The sequence below is a fragment of the Suncus etruscus genome, chromosome 2 (genome assembly GCF_024139225.1).
Source record: "Suncus etruscus isolate mSunEtr1 chromosome 2, mSunEtr1.pri.cur, whole genome shotgun sequence".
NCBI lineage: Eukaryota > Metazoa > Chordata > Mammalia > Eulipotyphla > Soricidae > Suncus > Suncus etruscus.
Window position 1 is genome coordinate 135,227,118 of NC_064849.1, and position 19,807 is coordinate 135,246,924.

Genomic DNA, 19,807 nt, shown 5'->3' on the forward strand with positions numbered 1-19,807 from the left:
CGATGCTATGCTATCTCTCCGGGCCCTATTTTTACCATTTTTACTTGGGCTCTTGGAAAACCACACCTGGCTGGGCCCAGAAGCCATTCTTGGCCCTATGCTAAGGAGTGGCCCTTGGTGTTGCTTTGGGGACCATGGTGCCAGGGATTTAACTAGGATTGACTCTATGCAAGGCAAGTGCTTCACCCCATGTACTATATTTCTGGTCCAGAGAATTGTCTTAAAAGAACTTTTAAAAGGAGCTATCATATATAGAAATGAGAGAAATGAATGGAACACGCTGAGTTTCCACTCTGTTGTATACCGAGTATAAGAAATGTAAGTAGATAAGTAGCCCAGAGTACTTAACTCAGATCTCCAGTTGACTCCACATTAGTCAAGAAATTTTTATCATTTGTTGTTTAAATATAAATTCATGAGTCCTAGAGTTGGTAGAGGGATGGTGAAGCCTTTTTTGGCTAGGCCCGGTTCCTGCAGCCCCTACGGCTTGCTGGGTCTGAAAGTTGCAGGGTGATGGTGGAAAAATTCACAGTCAGATGAAGTTTCAGGAGAAATCTAGCTTTATTACAAGGTATTTATTACAAGGCCCTAACCACCATGTGCCACATGGCTTCTAAGTTAAGCAGCCTCTTTCCTGCTGCTCTATGATCCCTCCTGCCTCTGCTCTCTCTTTTAGCTGCTTTCTAGGCTTTCTTGCTGCCTACTCTTATCTCTCTCTTACTCCCTTTCTTATCGCCACTCTCCCCTATCCCCCCACTATCCCCCCATTCCAGGTGTGTGCAGTTCTGATCATTCAGGTGGGATAAACAAGAAGTTGGGGGAGAGGATACCCACACTATAGTATTCTTTTGTCAGGATAGGCTGTCAAAGAATCTAACATAGAGATGGATCTAGACAATGGCACTTTTATAGACACAACCACCCATCAGTTCTACTGGAACAGGTTTTCACTGGATGGCAGGAACATTTGATATACAGGAACAAGATATAAAAGAACCGATTATTGTTTGACTTTCCTCAAGAGTAAAAGCTATAAGAGCTTTTTTAAGTCTTGGATTTCCCCAATGTATGGGGAAAAATTATCTGAGAAAATACTTGTTGCATGCTATACTTCCAAGAAGAAAAAAAATGCCTCAGATAGCAAAACACAATAAAGAACCTGGAGTATGAACCCAGATTTGGAAACTACCAGAGGACCTGTTGACTTGCTGTGAGGATTAGATATTTATGCAAATTCTTTCAAACTATAAAATGTTTTATTGATACATTATTCATGACCGTCCATTACCCACCAGGAAAGCAAACAAACCTTAAACTTTCTAATCCTCCCTGCTGCTATCATGTAGCTATCCTCTTTTTTTTACTTATTGCTCTTCTCTGGCACAGTAAAAGATATTCCTGTTTTTTTTCTGAGGCTACTTCCTGCACCTGTAAAACACCTGTGTGCTTCTAGATTCATCTCTCCTAGCTCCCAGAATTACTGCTCTGCCCGTTATGCTTCATTTATTCACCTTTTCAACAACTCTCTTCCTCTTCCCTACTGTCAGGGCCAAACAAAACCCCAACAAGAGATAGTTAGGAACAAGTTTTCATCAAGGGAGAGGCAAAGCAGGGAAGCCAGGGGCCTTACAGCCAAACTCCTAGGTCAAGAGAGGGAGAGAAAGGGTCAAGGTTGGGATCAGGACAAGGAGTCAGCCAGGGAAAGGACCAGAGAAAGGGAACAGTAAGAGAGGTAGCAAAAGGGAGAAGGGAGTCTGGTAAACAGTTTCGCTAGCAATTGCACAGCAACAATCCAGCAGGGGGCCACACACACACCCCACTTTGGCTGATCAGGGGCCTATACTCTTATACCTATTCTCTATTCTCTTATACCTACCATCATTCAAATATGTTCCAATAAATTAAATGAGAGAAAAAAATTCTATTCCCTTTGCCTTTATTTTCCTGTAGATGCTCTGTTGTCCATTGTCAGCCTTCTGGTCTCAACACATTTCCATTCATACCTAAACCACCAGCCTCATACCTATATCCAGCTATATATTGGATCCTATATTGGATTGGTTTGAAAAGTGACCTGTGACCACCCACAACATTAAGTGGGAATCCAATGGGAATTTTTTTTATTCTATTAGTCTGTTTTCTAGCCCATTCCCTCTACCAGGTTTCATGGAAAGAGGCTCTAGCTCTTCCCATTTTTTGAATGTTCTATATGATTTATTCCCTTCACTTATTCCTCAAATATTGGAAAACCCTATTGAATTCTACAGGCACTGATGACTGGTTCTTTAGCTCTAAAGAAGAAAATGTTGACACAGTTGGTTTACAGTCAGATTTTTTTCTTGGGCCAAAGGATTTGGAGTTGGCGCCTTTTTTCTTCTTGGACCCTGGGATTCTTTGAGGTTCTTATCTTCACAGATGTCTAGTGCAGTGAGTCAGCCTGTGGCTGTCTGCTTCTGGGAAAACACATACCCCAAAGGTACAATTTCTATTAGCAATGCTCCAGGCACAAGAACAAATACCTTCAGTCTTTTTTTTTTTTTTTTTTTTTTGCCATGCCTTTTCTAGGGTTCACTTTGCTTCTCTATAAAAGGGATAAGACTAAGCTAAGCCTTGTATCTTTGCATTTGAGACTTGGATCTGAGTCTAAGATCTTTCCATTTTATATCAGAGAGTGTTGACTCTACTAGTTCAACCTAGCACTTTATAAACAGGGTTCCTGGCTGAGGTAAGGGAATAAAACCTTCAAACATTTTTTTCTTTGGCAGTTTCTTCTGTCTTGCTGCTTTTGGCATGAACTCATCTTCCCAGCATCTTAGAAAAGGATTTAGGAGTTCAGGCTTGGGTTTAGGCTTTTTCCATGCATCCTGATCTGAGTAATTTGTCTCTATACCCTCTTTCACTTATATATGCATCAGTTTTGAGAGATCTCCTTTACACTCCAAATACTGTGTGTTGGTGATAGTGCCAAATTATGGCAGGCATACAGAGCTCCAGACTTTAAGAAAGTATCTGTTTTCATGATCAATACATCTAAAAGTTCTAGACTAGAGACTAGAGAGATAGTACAGGCAATGAAAGCTGTTCTGCATGTGGCTGGCCTAGGGTTAATCCCTGGTTCCTTTGCACTGCCAGAAATGGGCTGAGTGCAGTCTCAGGAGTAAGTCCTGAGCACTACTGATTGTGATCCATAAAAGCCCAAAGAAATAATTATGATACTAACAACAACAACAACAACAAAATAAAAGCTAATTCATCATATTGGAGCGATTGCTCAGAAGACTGGAGTGTACTGCTGTGGCTCCCAATCAAATATAACATCCCAAAACAGTTCAATTCATCAATATTCTCCCAATCCTTCACCTCCTTAGAAGGGGCTTCTAAGCCTGAGTGGGTGTCTCTCCTCTGTTTTTGTATGGTACCCTGAACTTTCCCAGCACAGCCTTGTATTGTAAAACTCGTTATTTCTTGACATTTTTCCCTGTAGACATCAAGTTCTTCCAGGAGAGAAGCCATGTCATGAATATGAAAATCCAAGAGCAAGAACAATTATAAAATGAAAAAATACCTTGTTTCAAATCTCAATAAATTTTGTTCTCAAACATATGTCATTAATGAAAAAGCAAGTTGTACACTGAGACTTTTATTTTCTTCCATTTTTTTAGACGACTCTGTATGGTTATACTTTTTTACTCTTTGGTGCATTTTCCATGCAGATCCCAACATCTTTTAGACTCATTTGGGAGTAAACAGCGATCTAACCTAAACTCAAATCTTACATTCAGTCAAAAGTCTTATACTCTATTTAGCTTAGGTCTGTTATAAGAGTAGAGAAATTTCAAGGGGGGGGGTCAGTACTAATGTCTACTTTGTAAGTGTCAAGTTCAGAATTCAATCTGCAGCGTCACCCACAGGAGCCAAGTGAGATCTCAGCAACTCTGTGTTTGTGATCCCCAGCATCACAAGGAGTTTCCAGTCTCACTGGAAATAATTATAATACTAACAACAACAACAACAACAAAATAAAAGCTAATTCATCATATTGGAGTGATTGCTCAAAGTCAAGGGTGTGTGGTCCTGTGATGAAAGGAGTGTAACCCTAGTGAGTCACACAGTCGAAGGTGTAGCCATATAACTATGCATTCATGTGACATAGTGATCAGATCAACATAAACAGAGAGAAAGGAAGGGGAAAATAAAGATATCCTTCATATAGAGGGAAATAAAAATACCTTCTGTGGGCAACATATGTGACTTGACTTATTTATCATTCTGATTAATGTCTCCCCCATGTGCTTCTTCACAGAAAGCAGAGCTCTATCACTTGGCCATTGGAACCCATTCACTTAGTTTTATAAATGACAGAAAAATGGTTATAGCTATCCCATGGCTCTCTCTTCTCTTATCCTGACACCCTTTTCTAGTTAATCTCCTATTGCAGATTTTTCTTTTTTTTTTTTTTAATTTTTATTTTTAATTATGAGAACAAGGGTGCAAAGTAAGAGGACAAGGTAAAGTTACAGTGGAAGGACAATCACCCATAACATAATTCTCAGAAGTCCCCTTGCTGATATATTAACTTTGAAATTTCAGCCAAAGAACATTAAGATAAATAAGACAGAATCCATGTACAATTACTTTGTCCCTCAAGTCCCCAGATTGTAACACATTATAATATTTCTTAACAGTACACAAGGCAATCTAAAGCCATAAAACTTACGTAACTCCTTAAACATTACAGGCATAGTATTTTCTTACATTTCCATATACATGCATATTAGCTTAAGTTAACCTCAAATTTTAAGTGAGTTCTTTTTAAGGATTAGAGTCAAAGGAGCACAGTAAGAATGGTGTTAGAGTGGCAATTGTTGTTTGCATAGGCCCACCAAAATATGAGGAACATGGAAAGAAATAACCTTGGCCTAAGTACAAAGAGACCAGACCCCTGAAGTTTCCTGGCACAAGACCAAGTCTAGGCTCCAAGCAAGCTAGATCGTCCAATCCAATACATTGTCTGTAGTGCCAACACACTTTTATTTTTCACACAGTCTCTGTTGTTGGTATCATGTTTCTGTATTAAAGATCCTGGAATCTGCATATCTTACATTGAAGTCAGGACGTGGAGCATCCTCTACTTTCACCTCACAATCAAAGGGCAATGCAGGGAGCCCTGTCCTGTAAGCCGGTCGTTGTTGTTGTTAAGTCTTCTCAGTGTTAAGGGAAGTCTCTTTTGAGCAGGTCGAAGTCTGAGCAGTGTAGGTCTTCCATGTTAGAGGATTGCTTCCAGGTGATGTTATAGACCAGCCTGGATGTTTCGTGGATGGCTTTCCTGGTTCAGGGGAGAATGGAATATGCCCTTTCTTCTGAGGTCTGTGCCAGGTCGTTATGTCAATGTTCAGGGTGTAAGGTCCCTTTGCACTACAAGGTTTGTGTGTTCTAATCTCTATTAGATAGGATCTTATTTGTATTTATACTATTTTCCCATTTTAATGTGCCTATGCAAATAAGAAGCAATGCCACATGGTGTTATTGGCGCATATGGGGACCATAAGAACAATTGCAATGATTCCATTGACATGATTCAATCATAAGCATTAAACTGGGGGACTCTTCCACCAAAATTCCTTGTTAAACAGCTCAAAAAGAGAAGATAAAAAGTGGTTAGAATCATCACTGTATAAGACAACATTTAGTAAGAATTATAGCTGTCAGAGAAAAAACACAAAATATTCTAAAGAAATACGTGTCCATTTTATGTATCTTGAAACAGTTTGGGTTTGTCATACACAATGCACAGCTTTGGACTGTGATTACGATTCTACACTACTTAAGTTAAAAAGAGAAAACTAGATTAGTGATGTTTGAGAAGGGGTTAGAGAGTTAAGGAGTAAAAAAGAGCTTTGTAGGGGTGTGGGAAAGGGGAGAATACAAAATAAACATTCTGTATACGGAAAACATAACATAAGAATAAGGGATATTCTAAATACATGAAATACATGAAGTACGCGCGGGGGCGTAAGCCCCCGCGCGGTTCTGTAGTTTTTGGAAGCCTAGGGAGGAATTTCTCACCCCCTCCCCCCAAGGCCCGATTAACCAGGCGTGGCCCTGAAGACCCGCCTGGTGTGGGGGAATCTTGTTCCCCTGGACTAAGTGGTCAGCCCAGGGGTCCTATGGCTAGCTGTCCTGCCCAGAGCCCCCAACATACCAGGCAAACACACCAAGAAATCCTGGCATTCGGAGTGTTCTGGGCCCAGCCAAGCCTCTGCAGTTTTTGGATGCCTAGGGAGGAATTTCTCACCCCCTCCCCCCAAGGCCCGATTAACCAGGCGTGGCCCTGAAGACCCCTATTGCAGATTTTTCCAAGAACCATACTTTCCAAACACCACGACACCCGGAGCAAGGAATTCTGCTATTTCCATGCAGGTGGTAGCACTATGCAGCCTGAAGTTTTTGCCACTCAACTGACTTCTGTCTACAAAGGGAGAAGCAGTTTGTCCCCTCTTTGCAAGTTCCATGAACATTAAGTTTCTCTTGGGCCCTCTTTACATTTGCATTGTATGGAAGGGGCTTTCTTGCCCCATGGGAAGAGAAGGACAAAGCAACACCTGTTTCCATAAGAAATTCCCTTCAAAGGAAGATCCTTTCAGGAACCTCTAAACCTTTTGTTAGCAAATCCTATGGGATTTTTTTTAGCACCTCTCTTGAGAATGTGGGGCTCCTTATCTTCCATTGACTTCAGCTTTGAAGATTTAGCCAACTCTCAAGACAAAAGGAAAAGTTCCATGCCACATCCTGTTAGCTGATTCTCCTGTGTAAAATATTCCTTCTTTCTTAGATTTTTCTTCAGCCTCACAGTGTTGATCCTAGGAACCTTCCATATAATACTGGAGTATACAAATTGAAGGAAAAGAGGTGCTTGAATGGAATGTTATCTACATATTTAGAAACCATAAAAATACATTTCATTAAAAAAATGAATATTGTGTGATCTTGCACTAATCTAAAACTAAAAAATGCATGTGTCTGTTGGTTTTTGCCCCTGGGATTCATTGATAACATTATGTACAGCACAGCATGTCTTCCTTCATTGCACATTCAAGGACAGGAAGATAAAGTGAAATATTTTTAGAGAAATAGTCAAGCATTCCACTAGTTTCCTGATGGCCCCCCTCCCACCTTTGATATTGAGATCACTTTCTTATGAAGCCCTTCCTGTATCCATTCCTCTCTCCTCTGTTGTTTATGCTACTTTGCCATATGCTTTTGTAAATACATTTGCCCAAGAATGAGCACCTATAATTTTTACTGTCTACCATGAGATATATTTGATTTGCATCTTATTTCTGCATCTTTTCAGTTTTGGAACATTAGCTGTAGAATAGCTGAAAAGAAGGAAGTGTCTGGTAGGTAGGAGTTCTGGATTAATGGAAAGGACATATTTGAATAAGGTGCTTTTCCTGAAAAGTTCATTATCACTCAACACTGTCATAGCAACCTTTGCTTTTCCATGCCACCTTATCATTTAGGGGATTATATACTTAAACCTGGGTCTCTGGCAGCCTCTCAAAAGGAGTTGAACCTTAAGTGCTTAGCAGCTGAGATGGGAGGCCTGAACTAAAAAGAAGAGTGATGAGTTCATGAGAGAGACAATGATGACAGGGCCAAGGTGACTATGGCAGATCAAAAAGAGCTGAGGGTCTAAAATGGGAGGTGGGAGAGGTACCCGGACCATTTTGGTCCTTTTGACTCTATGGACAAACTTAGCACTGAGGTGGCCTAGAAAGTGTCCCTCTGTTGCAAGGCAGTTCTTCAGTCTACAGCTTCAAGGAGACCATATGCTTCGGAGATAACAGCTGAGCGTGAACATCAAAACATCAAGTTTTGGCCAGGCTACCAATTCACATTAGGCAAAATAATGGCTCCCTGCATGCCAAAGACTTGTAGGAAGAGCCTCTTTTGTTGTTATTGTTGTTATTTTTCTTTAGTTTTGGGATACATTCAGCAGTGCTTGGGACTTTACTTTTGGCACTGCACTCAAGGGTACCCCTCTTGCCAGACTCTGGACATCATTTTGAGTAGGCTGGGTGCTATCCACTGTACTATCTTTCCAGCCACAAGAAAGGATTATTTCAACCTCCCTTCTCTCCTGTCTTGGATTTCTGAAGAGGGAGATGCTGTTAGCATCAGCAAATCCTTCTGGGTCCTTTCCTGGTACAAGTTGACCACCTATTCTAACATTCCTTTATGATGGAAGGTCGTTCTTCCATTGATTGTGGTTGTGGGGAAAGAGAGCACACAATTAGTCCTTTCAAATCCATAGGCTGAACAAGGGAAGAAGTAAGGAGAGGTAGGAGCATGGGCCTTGATGAAGGTGTGTAGTGGGCAGGCCCTAAGAAGGCTCCCAGGGCATCCTACTCCTAATAGAAACATCTGAGTCATCCCTTCTCTTAGTCTATTGATGTGGTAAGTGACAAGCTTAGAGAAATAGCTTGTGGCAGGGATCATGGGTATCTTTACTAAGAGCTGGTTACAGATGACTGAAATTCTAATAGTTACTCAGACTCCCTGAAACCCTACCCATCACCCAGAAAGTCCAACTTCTAACTCAGAAGGTATCTCAGAAACCCATAACTGAGTCATCAGCTAAATGACACCCAGATTTCTGATTATCAAAATCCCCATAAAAATTATTTCCAATTATTATTATTAATTTGGGGGTCACAGTGAAGCATCAAGAGCACCATCTGTGTTTTTGGACCTGAGGCATTTGAGTTTGTTTTTTTTTTAAAACACACAATTTCTACATTTTGTTGCCAGATCATATGAATATTTCAAGTAATGAGCTATCTGTATCTTGTAGGAAGTAGCCACTATTCTGTGTTGTCACTGGTTCCATGAGAACACAGACCATGTCTTGGTTATCTGCTCCCTGCCATGCTGGCAGATACATGGCTGAAACTCACCAAATCCATGTGTGTGCAGCCCAAAACATACTGCTCTTATATTTTAACTTAGATTCTTTTTGTTTGTTTGTTTAATGCTCTATCATCATAAGTTAATAAGATTCTTGATGTACCAGGCAGATTATACTTTATATACATTAAGTCACTTAAATCCTTCTCAGTATATAATAGATATTAGGAGGTATTTATACTATCATCTCCATTTTAGAAATAAATTTTAGAGATATTAGTAGCTTAAGGGGCCGGGGTGATCGCACAACAGGGATGGTGCTTGCCTTGCACATGGCTGACCCTGGTTCGATATGTTTATGGTTTATGTTTATGGTTCGATCCCATGTGGTCACCTAAGCACCACCAGGAACGACCTCTGAGTGCTTCGAGGTGTGACCCAGAAACCAAAAATATTAACAAGCTTAAAATAATGTCACTAGGAATACTATCTTCAAAGTTTGATTTTGTTTTTGTATTTTATCTGCTCATAAATTTAAGTATTTTAATGATTATGTGGTTTTAAATATTTTTCTTTTGTTTTAGTTTCTTATTTAATAGTAGATTTAAGAATATCATAGATAGTTGAATGTTTAAATTATGTACCTCCTTGTTTCTAAGTTAGTAAGTATATGAAGAAAAATGACATATTCAATGAATCTTAAAATGTTAGTGACAAGAATTTCTTATTTTGGTTTCTTGGCCACATGTGGTGTAATCCTGGGTTATTTCTGTCTCTGTGCTCAGGAATCACTACTGGTAGGCTCGTGGATCAAACCTGGGTAGTCAGTGTGCAAGTAAATGCTCTCACCGCTGTGCTAGCTTTCTGGCCCTTAGAATTTCCTTCTTAGTTCTAGAAATACTTTTTATCCTCTCTTGGGTGTTCAAACTTTCTTTTTTTTTTTTTTGTTTTTTTTTTTGTTTTTTTGTTTTTGTTTTTGTTTTTGGGTCTCACCCGGCAGTGCTCAGGGGTTATTCCTGGCTCCATGCTCAGAAATTGCTCCTGGCAAGCACAGGGGACCATATGGGACGCCGGGATTCGAACCGATGACCTTCTGCATGAAAGGCAAACGCCTTACCTTCATGCTATCTCTCCGGCCCCCCCCCTTTTTTTTTGGGGGGTGTTCAAACTTTCTTATCCAACTTCCTGGGTTTAATGTTATATATCTTTTCTTTGTAATTTTTTTTATTATGAGAACAAAGATGCAAAGAAAGAGAACAAGGTACAGTTACAGTAAGAAGACAATCACCCATAAACAGAATTCTCAGAAGAAATCCCCTTGCTGACACCTTAATTTTGAACTTTCAGCCAAAGGACATTAAGAAAAATAAAACAAAACCCATGCACAATTACTTTGTCCTATTTTCACTTAGATTCTGATTGCTCTAAACCAGGGATCTCAAACTCAATTTACCTGGGGGCCGCAGGAGGCAAAGTCGGGTTGATCCTTGAGTGCAAAGTCAGTAGTAAGCCTTGAACATTGGGGGGGTGTTACCCAAACAATTAAAACAAAACAAAACAAAAAAGATTCCTCTAGGGCAGAGCCACAAAATGTATGGAGGGCCTCGAGTTTGAGACCCCTGCTCTAGACTGTTTGTGTTACTATTCATTACAGCCCCTGCCTGAAAAATTTTTTCCAACTCCTCTTTTTAAGGCAACAACTACTTTATTTACAATGAATCTACACACCTTTATCTCAAATTCTCTTGAAAACATAATCAACATCCACTGAATCAGAGAAGTCTTAGTAAATGTGAACTGATCACCAGCGAGTATAAGGACACATGCCATCTACCCTTTCAACTAGGTCTTGGCATTCATAAGGTAATATCTGTTTTAAGTATAGCCCCTGAAGCCAGTTTTCAGCAGGGAAAGTTGCCCATGGAAAAGCACTGCTAATAAAACGTGAACAAATGAATAGGGAATAAACTGTTAGGGATGGATTGGAAGATGAAGATGGGAAAATATGAGTCTGTTCAAATATGAGACCCATAAACAATGCTTAAAGTTATCTGTGGGCTCCTTGGAAGGGATCCCAGGGTGAACAAAATGTGCCCAAGTCTCTGGAGAGCATCAGTCTTTACCCAGATAAAGGCTGTTGGATCCATAGATATTGACAAAGCCCAGCGAAGAGACCCAGGGCTCAGCTCTATTCAGCCTAGTGACCATCAGTTCAGCAGCGCAGGAGAATGGGAGTCAAGGGCCAGAATTTGAAATCAGGGACTTTAATGCCATCCTGAACTATAGGTGCTTATATCCTGCAACAAATGAAACATTCACTTCAGTCTAGTTCTTTTTTTGTTTTTTAATTTTTTGTGTGGTTTTTAAGTCAAACCTGACAACATAAGGTCTTACTCCTGTCTCTGTGCTCACTGATTACTCCTGGACCATATGTGGTACTTGGGATTGAACTCAAGTTAGTTACATGCAAGGCAAACACACTCACAATACTATCTCTTTAGAATCCAACAAGTCATGCTGAAGTGACAAGCAGTGCTTGATGAACAAGATACTCCATTCCACAAAGCAGACAGGTGAGAAAGATGAACACTGACAGGCAAATGGGAACACAGTGTGACATCCTCCCCAACAGAAAAATCCTTTTGGAAGAGTGGGCCTTCCACATTTTAGACCTTCAGGATAAGCTCAGTGAAGTGGAAAAAAGAAGGAATTAGGTGAAAGGACAGCATGCAATCAGGTCAGGAATTAGGAGAGTGTGAACAGAGAGGAAGAGCTGAGAGAAGAGGGAGAAGTTAAATGAAAGAAATTGAGATTATTCATCCTGGAAAAGGAAGGCAAAGGGTTGGAGTGTCTTCAGAACAAGGATTCCTTAGTAGAAGGCAATGGCCTCTTCTCACTGTGGAGAGTAACTCACTAAGTTACTCATGAGCAGGCACTATTACTCCCATGAAGATTCAAAGAAGAAAGTAATTCAGGGATTTCCTTGAAAAGATCTTAACTTCAGCAATGGTCATCACCTTTCATTTCAGTCTCCAGGGATCCCATCAGAGACTCAGTCCCAGAAATGTCTGACAAATGTCTGGGTGTCTGAGAGCTGTCACTTAACAGCCTGGTTATATGGTGCTCACTAGTGGGGGAGTTAGGTGAGAAATGACTCTTGGAGGTGAACTCTCTCTCTTTCTCAGCAAGAAAGAAGGGAGAAACGAGGCCATTAGACCTGTAGGACTTACATTTTGTCAAGTGGGTTGTCAGCTGGGACCAGTTTGCCCAGTTTGGGATCCTGGAGTAGAGACTTGATCCCTCCCACTCATGCACCTATCTCAATGGTAAGATATCTATGTTAAGAGAATGTCACTTTGAGGATTCACCTTTCAACACAGTTTACAAGTACCTTCTACCTCTTTTCTGTATCTCACCTCACAGATCTCCAAAGACTGACTCTAAAATAGAAGCCACTGACCTTCACCATGTACCATATAGAACAGGAAAATTTATACCCCAGCTGAGATGATGTTTCAAGTCTCCAGGCTGAAACTTTTTCTAGTATTATCCTCCCAACTGGGATACTCCCGCCCATCCAACCAGTAATACCAGGGAAATATAGGGGGTAAAGGTTTAGAAAAAGCCAATAAAACTTACAAAATATCCAGTCTACTGACACTGAAAATGAAACAATGTGATATGTTAAAGCTTATCAGTTTTGAATTGTGTAATGAACAAATATTGGTCAAACAAAGTCAATGCACAAACATTAGTTAGTACAAGAGGCTAATGGTACCAATGACTCATTTCTCCTTTCTACCACCCTTGTCCTAGGTCAGGCTATCTTCCCCACGAGGAATGATTGTGTATATCTTGGCTGGGCTCTGTTAAGTGACTGCACAGGGGTATCACTGGGTGACTTTGTGAGAAAGCCAGCCAAGACTCTCCACACAGAGCTCAGTCTTCCTGCAGTGCCAGCCCATGATGTGCCCTTAGGAGCAGACACCTTCTGACTGTTCTGGGAATAGCAGAAGTTGTGTGTTTCAGTGACATTGCTTCTTTCCAGCCTCTCAGAAGAGCTGAAGACAAAGTTACTATAGCTCAGCTCCTTCACTTCCTAACTAGGGGACAATATTAAACTTTAGCAATCACAGCATTTCTCTCACTTGACCATTTGACCAACACAGGGCTCTGTAATTAGGTGACAGTTTATTATTTTAATTTATTTTTAATGTTTGGGGTCATACCTAGTGGTGCTCTGAACTTACTTCTGACTCTGAGCTGAAGGATTATTTCTGGCAGGGTTGTGGGAACCACATGGAGTGCAGGGAATCTAACCTAGGTCTACTGAATGCAAGGACAAACAATGCTACCTGACTGTACTATCTTCTGACCCCTTAGGTGATATTTTCTTTCTTTTTTTTTTTTTTTTTTTTTTTTTTTTTTTGATTTTTGGGCCACACCCGTTTGATGCTCAGGGGTTACTCCTGGCTGTGCGCTCAGAAATCACCCCTGGCTTGGGGGGGACCATATGGGACGCCGGGGGATCGAACCCCGGTCCGTCCTACGCTAGCGCTTGCAAGGCAGACACCTTACCTCTAGCGCCACCTTCCTGGCCCCAGGTGACATTTTCAACCCAAACTTATTATCTGATCATAAATATGGCACTATTTGTCTCTCTTATTAAAAAGAGAGACTTACAATTCAATAGCCCCTATCCAAAAGCCAATTCATACAAACAAAATCCATAGAAAAGTTGAATGAAAGTTTTCTGTGATATTAAGTTATTAATAAGAGAACAATATTACTCCCATGAAGATTCTATGAAGAAAGGAAATTCAGGATTCCCTAGAAAAAAATCTCAACTTCAGCAATGGTCATCATCTTTCATTTCAGTCTCCAGAGGAAAAATCACAACAAACAGAACTTTCAGAAACAATTTCTGAGGTTGGAGAGATGTTACAGGGAATAAGACACTTGCCTTACATTTGGTCGACCCATGTTCAAACCCCTACACCATACATAGTCCATCTTTGAGCATGGCTAGGAGTGATGAACATAGAGCCAGTATAATAATTTGGATTCAAAACCAAAATTTAAGAAAGACAAAAAAAAGCTATGTCCTGCTAGGGATGTGGCTCTTCAGTGGAGCATTTGTCTTCATGAGTGAGCTCTGGATTTGAGCTCCTGAACAGAAAGAAAAAAAATAACCAGTGTGTCTGAACTGTTTGTTATCCTTATCTCAAAGCACTAGAGACATGAACAAAGTTCTACTAATTTTACAGAGAAGAAAGAAGCCATGGTCATTGGTAGGAACCAATAACTCCTTCACTGCTCAGCCAAAAAGTAACTGATGGGAACTTAGAGTGAACCTGAACCTTGGGTACTGTTAATTGGTCCCAGAACTAAATCAAATTCAACTTCATTGTTTGCTTGGGGATACTTGAGTCACACGCAGTGACTATGCCTGACTCCACTCAGGAACTCATTCATATCTGTGCCCGTCTTCAAATGAGGATTGGCGCATGCAAAGCAAGCAGCTTAATCCTTGCACTATCTCCCTAGCCCACCCGATATCATTTCCGATTTCCAAGCCTGCACATCATCAGAAGCAGTAGCTTTGATAACCCACCAATACTGCTCCCTCGTCCCTGAAACTCTTTCCTAGTAGCCTTGTGTATGGCTGAAATTCTTGGTTTATCATAATCAGGACACACAGATGGTCCAGTATGCTCTGTGTGCTTAGCTATGAACGGTGGTTCCCCATATGAAAGTGCGGGGAAGCAGAACCATCTACCTCTGCAGGGTGAGTATTCCACATCCTTCAAATGCTCTATTTTCTAAACCTCCAACTGACTTTTATTATATTACTCCATTTGTATCATTAGCTGGACTTACTAAATTGTTGCCTCCTCATTGTTCCCCGGCACCTTATTCACCACAGGTCTTCTGAGGTCATTAGACTCCAGCTTTTAGTATTACTCTCAGAGCTCCTTAGATCCTTCCTAAATTGTAGTAACAGGATTCCCCCCCACCCAGGGGCACTCCAGAGGTACAGCACACAGGGAAGGTGAGGAAACCCAGGTCTGGGGTTGCAGGGGAATTTGATAGAGAGCAGGGTCTTGCAGTGAGCAACCTGGGGCTCACTGAGCTAGGTCACTCACCTAGCTCAAGCGGTTGAACACAGGACTGGCATGTGTGAGACCCTGGGTTTGATCTGAGCACTATTGGGAAGGTCTCCTATTTGAAACAAAAAGAAAGATTAAAAAAGAATAATCTGGAGGCCAGAGAGATAGCACACCACTATAGGGTGTTTGTCTTGCACACAGCCAATACAGATGGTGGTTCGAATCTGGGCCTCTCATATGGTCCCCCGTGTCTGTCAGGAGCAATTTCTGAATGCAGAGCCAGAAGTAATCCCTGACCACCACCATGTGTGACCCCAAAACAAAACAAAACAAAACAAACAAAAATAAACAAAAACAAAAATAAATCTTGGGCACTTATTTCACTGGTGACTTCATAATGAAGTCAAAATTTCTTCAAAATGAAGAAAACTATGTAATAATTGGTTGTAATGATGAAGAGTTTTGTATCCCAAAGATAAATACATGTCCATAAGAAACAGTTATTCTTTGCCTTAAGATATGATATAGCTTGTGGGTTTAATCAAGCTTCCCAACTGGGTGCCATATGGCCTCTTGTGAGCCCCCAGTATATTCCAAGAGGGCCATTGCATGAGACTAAAGGCCAACCAGTAGGAGTATCTCAGGAAAAAAATAAGGTCAGAGGGGACCACAATCAGAATAAAGCTGAAACACACTGTATTAAACGACACAAATCTGGCGGATATGGTTTAATGAGGCACTGGCAGGCACTAATGGCTGAGTGGTGAGGGGGAGCTTTCTAGGCATTTCTTACACTGAGTGCTCCTGGAAGGCATCTTTTTGATCCCCAAAGGTCATAAAATGACAACCACAGAGATTCAGAAAATTCTTTTGTTCAGGGTGTGGAGACTTGTGCTCTAAGGGCTTCATTGGCAGTGCCAGGAAACAAATTTAACACTCTTCCTTCCTTGTTTCTGGGTCACACCAGGCTGTTTTTAGGCTGTTCACTCTTGGCTTAGTACCCAAGGGTCCATATGTGGTGCTGGGGATTGAACCTAAGTCAACTAGGTACAAACAGCCATGTACTTTTCTGCTGTGCGATCTCTCCAGCCCACAAAAAATTTTTTGTTTTGTTTTTGGGTCACACCCGGCAGCACTCAGGGGTTATTCCTGGCTCTATGCTCAGAAATCGCTCCTGGCAGGCTCGGGGGACCATATGGGATACCGGGATTTGAACCACATCCTTCTGCTTGCAAGGTAAATACCCTACCTCCATGCTATCTCTCCAACCCCACAGCCCACGATTTCTTTTTCTTAGGGCTTGATTCTTCTCTTAAACATGTCATCTCTGTAGGTTGCATCTCCACCAATTTGTTTATTGTGTTTCTCAGCTTCTTTTCTGGTGGGATCCTTGGCAATATTCCTGCTGTCAGCAACAACATGTGTGTTGGTCTCTTCTTGTGTTTATGTATTTGACTCATATCGAAAGCTAGTCTTGTTGCTGGCCCTCAGGAACATAAGCCAAACAAGCTGTAGGAAGAATACAGCTGTGGTTTGTCTGAACAGGCAGAGGAGACCATGGCTCCCCAGTCACCACAGCAGGCCATACACTAAGGATCAGGTTGGGATTACCAAGTACAGTTCTTTCACTGTGAATCATTCAGTGACATTGCTACTCATTCCTTTCAATCCAGAAACAGTGAGATCCTAGTTGAAATTTAAGAGCAATTTGTATTCATCACGCAAATTTTTATGATGATAGATAACCCTGATTTTCTCTTTACCATGTGATAAAAAGCATCTCTTTTAACTATCTTATCAAAAGTGGAATGTTTGGGGCCAAGGAAATATCTCAGAGGGCTAGAGTGCAGATTTGCATGTAGAAACAAAGGGTTGATCCTTGGCACCACCTAGTACCCTGAGCACTACTTAGAGTAACCCCAAAATAAAAAATAGGTGGAAAGTTTAAGAAAAATGCAACCTGAAGAATTAAGATTCCAAGAAGTACCAAGGCCTATAAGAATCATGGAGGTCTGAATGGGACCAATGTATATGCTTGGATATTGTTGGGGTGCCCTGGCCTTGACTGCCTAGAAAGTGTAGACTTGGGAGATAGAAACCAGGCAGGTTGCATTGAGAGGCTGCTCTCCTGTACCCAGTGACCACACTTTTTTGGACATTTGTATCTGATACCCAAGCTCCCAACATCCCATCCAGGAACCAAGAACCCCTAAATATTTCACACTAAGCCCCCACTTATTTTCTTAACAGAGAATCCAACCAAACTGAAAACCTGTTTGTACAGAAGACTCATTGCTTTCATGAGTAGAAAAATAAAGGAGCAAAATGAAGGCAAAGTGAATTTCCTTGTCAGGAATTAAGCCATTTCCTCTGAAGAAGTTGCTTCCACCTCACCTCCCTGAGCTCTCAGTCCTGCCCAGGAACTTCATGAGCAGTTTCAGGCTTGTGCTCAGAGGCAGGAGAGCTTCAGGGTATGATTTCAGATGAGATCTGAGATCCCCGTGTCCTTCCTCCAGTGCTTGTCATAGTGTGGACTGTCCTCTTCCCACCTACCAAATGCTGGCACAGGGCTGGGGATGTGGCTCAGAAGGCTGGAGTACACGCTTTGCCTGGAGGAGCCCTGAGTTCCATTCCTGACATCACATGGCTCCCTGACAACTGAGCTGGGAGTGGTCCCCAAACAAATAAAACACTGGTACAAAGGGCAATGCCCAGCATCAATTTATTCCTTATAAATAGAAAAACAGTAAGTTCTGTTTGTTTAGCAGCTTACCAGAAGAGGAACAGGGTGTGTTGGATTCTCTCCATGGTGTCAGAGTCTGGAGTTTACCTACTGGGCTGATTCATCACACCTGGAACCCGGAGGCACCTTGAGGAACACTTTGAGGCACCCTGAGCAGTGGAGAGAAGGAGAGAGAGACAGAGAAGGAGAGAGAGACAGAGACAGAGAGAGGAGAGAGAGGCAGAGCGAGAGTGAGACAGAGCGAGAGACAGACCAACAGTGACACACACACACACACACACACACACACACACACACACACACACACACACATATATATATATCAGAGAGAAATAGAGACAAAGACAGAGATATATCTATATCAATATATATTAGAGAGAGAGAGAGAGAGTTGTAACCATGCCACTTTTGGGCAAAAATCCTGGGTACATCTTCTCTTCATTAATAGAATGAAATTAAAATGAAGATCTTCCAACCTGGTGATATTTCACTTATTGATCATTTGAGTCTCTAAGGAGTTTTCAGCTGAGCTTGGTGGGATTTGAAAATCAACGTGGAAGGTGGGCCACATAATCACTCTTTTAAAGGGGTAGAAAAGGTTAACAGTAGTTTTCTCTGGGTAGCTTATACATAGCCTCATTTTTTTGTGTGTGTTTCTGTATTTTCTATGATTGTGACAGTGACTTGTATTTTCCCTGTTGTCAGAAAAATAACAGATTATGAAACATAAAGGGTGCACACGTTGAGGGAATTAGTAACTACCTGGATTAGTTTGATGAATAAATTGCTTCTCCAATTCCCGATGTCTCATAATGAAATAGCCTCGGGGAGCCTGAGTCAGGGCTGACTCTGCTCATGTCCTCTGGGTGTGTGGTTAGGGGGTGGTGGTGGTTTTCCTGTGGTCACGAGGCAAAGGTAAGCAGTGAGGCAGGTTCCTCTATTGGGTCAAACCCACCTGCTGGCAAGATCAGGAAGTGGATGCCAGGACAAGCAAGCTGGTTTAACTGCCACCTGAAAATGAACTAATCTACAAAAATGACTAGACAAAAAAAAATAGATATTAAAGTTATATTTTAATTTTTAAAAAAGAGGAAGCTTTCCACTTAAGCAGTGCTTAGGGAGCACAGACGATAATTTTGGCCATGCTGTGTGGTCTCCTGACAGTTCAGTGTTTGGGCTGAGCTGTTAGAGCTCAGCAACTCTGTGAGCCACCAAAATTATACCAATAGTGCTTGGCATTCAAGGCCAGTGCTCCAGACCTTGAGTTACCTCTCCAGTCTGAATTTTTGAGTTTTGAAGTGGTGATTGGGAAGAATCCTAAGTTCTTCAATATATTTAATATTGACTGGACTGCTCTTCCAAACTACTATTCTTGGAAAGAACTTAATTCTGATGTCTCAAAATCTGACTGAGTTTCTTCAGGGCAGAGGCACAACTTTAGTTCTCTTTATATCTGTCCTGCTTTCTATAGTTCAACCCTTGCCTCCCCACCATGCTGTCCCTGCTGATGCCCAGATGTGGATCCTTCCAGAAAATCTAGGTAGAAAAACCTCAACTTGGGAAACCTAAATAGGTTTATTCAGGTATTACAAGTAGAAAAACCTGAATCTATGGGTTGGGGAAGAGGCTCAAGAGGAAGAGCTGCACATAAGCGGGGCTCTGGCTTCCATGCCCATCCTAGGGTGAGTTCTGAGCTCCACAGATGTGCTCCTGGACCCCAGAATAGCAGCAGCAGCAGCAGCAACAAATCAAACCTGTTATTTGTGTTTACAAAAGGAATTGAAAGTCTTCTTCAAATAGTGAACTTCCTTGTAATGTTTTAAATGTTTTGGTTACATGTTTATCTCATTATAGGCATAATGTTGGTCTTATAAAATAAGATATTAGGGGTCTCTGGTTCAAAGGTTCAGTTATTTGTTTTAAGTACTTTTTTTACATTTTAAATACACATTTAATTTTAATATAAATTCAATTTACAATTTAATTTTTAATCTTTTTTTTTCCTTAAAAGTTCAATACCACTCTTTTATAAGTGTGATCCTGC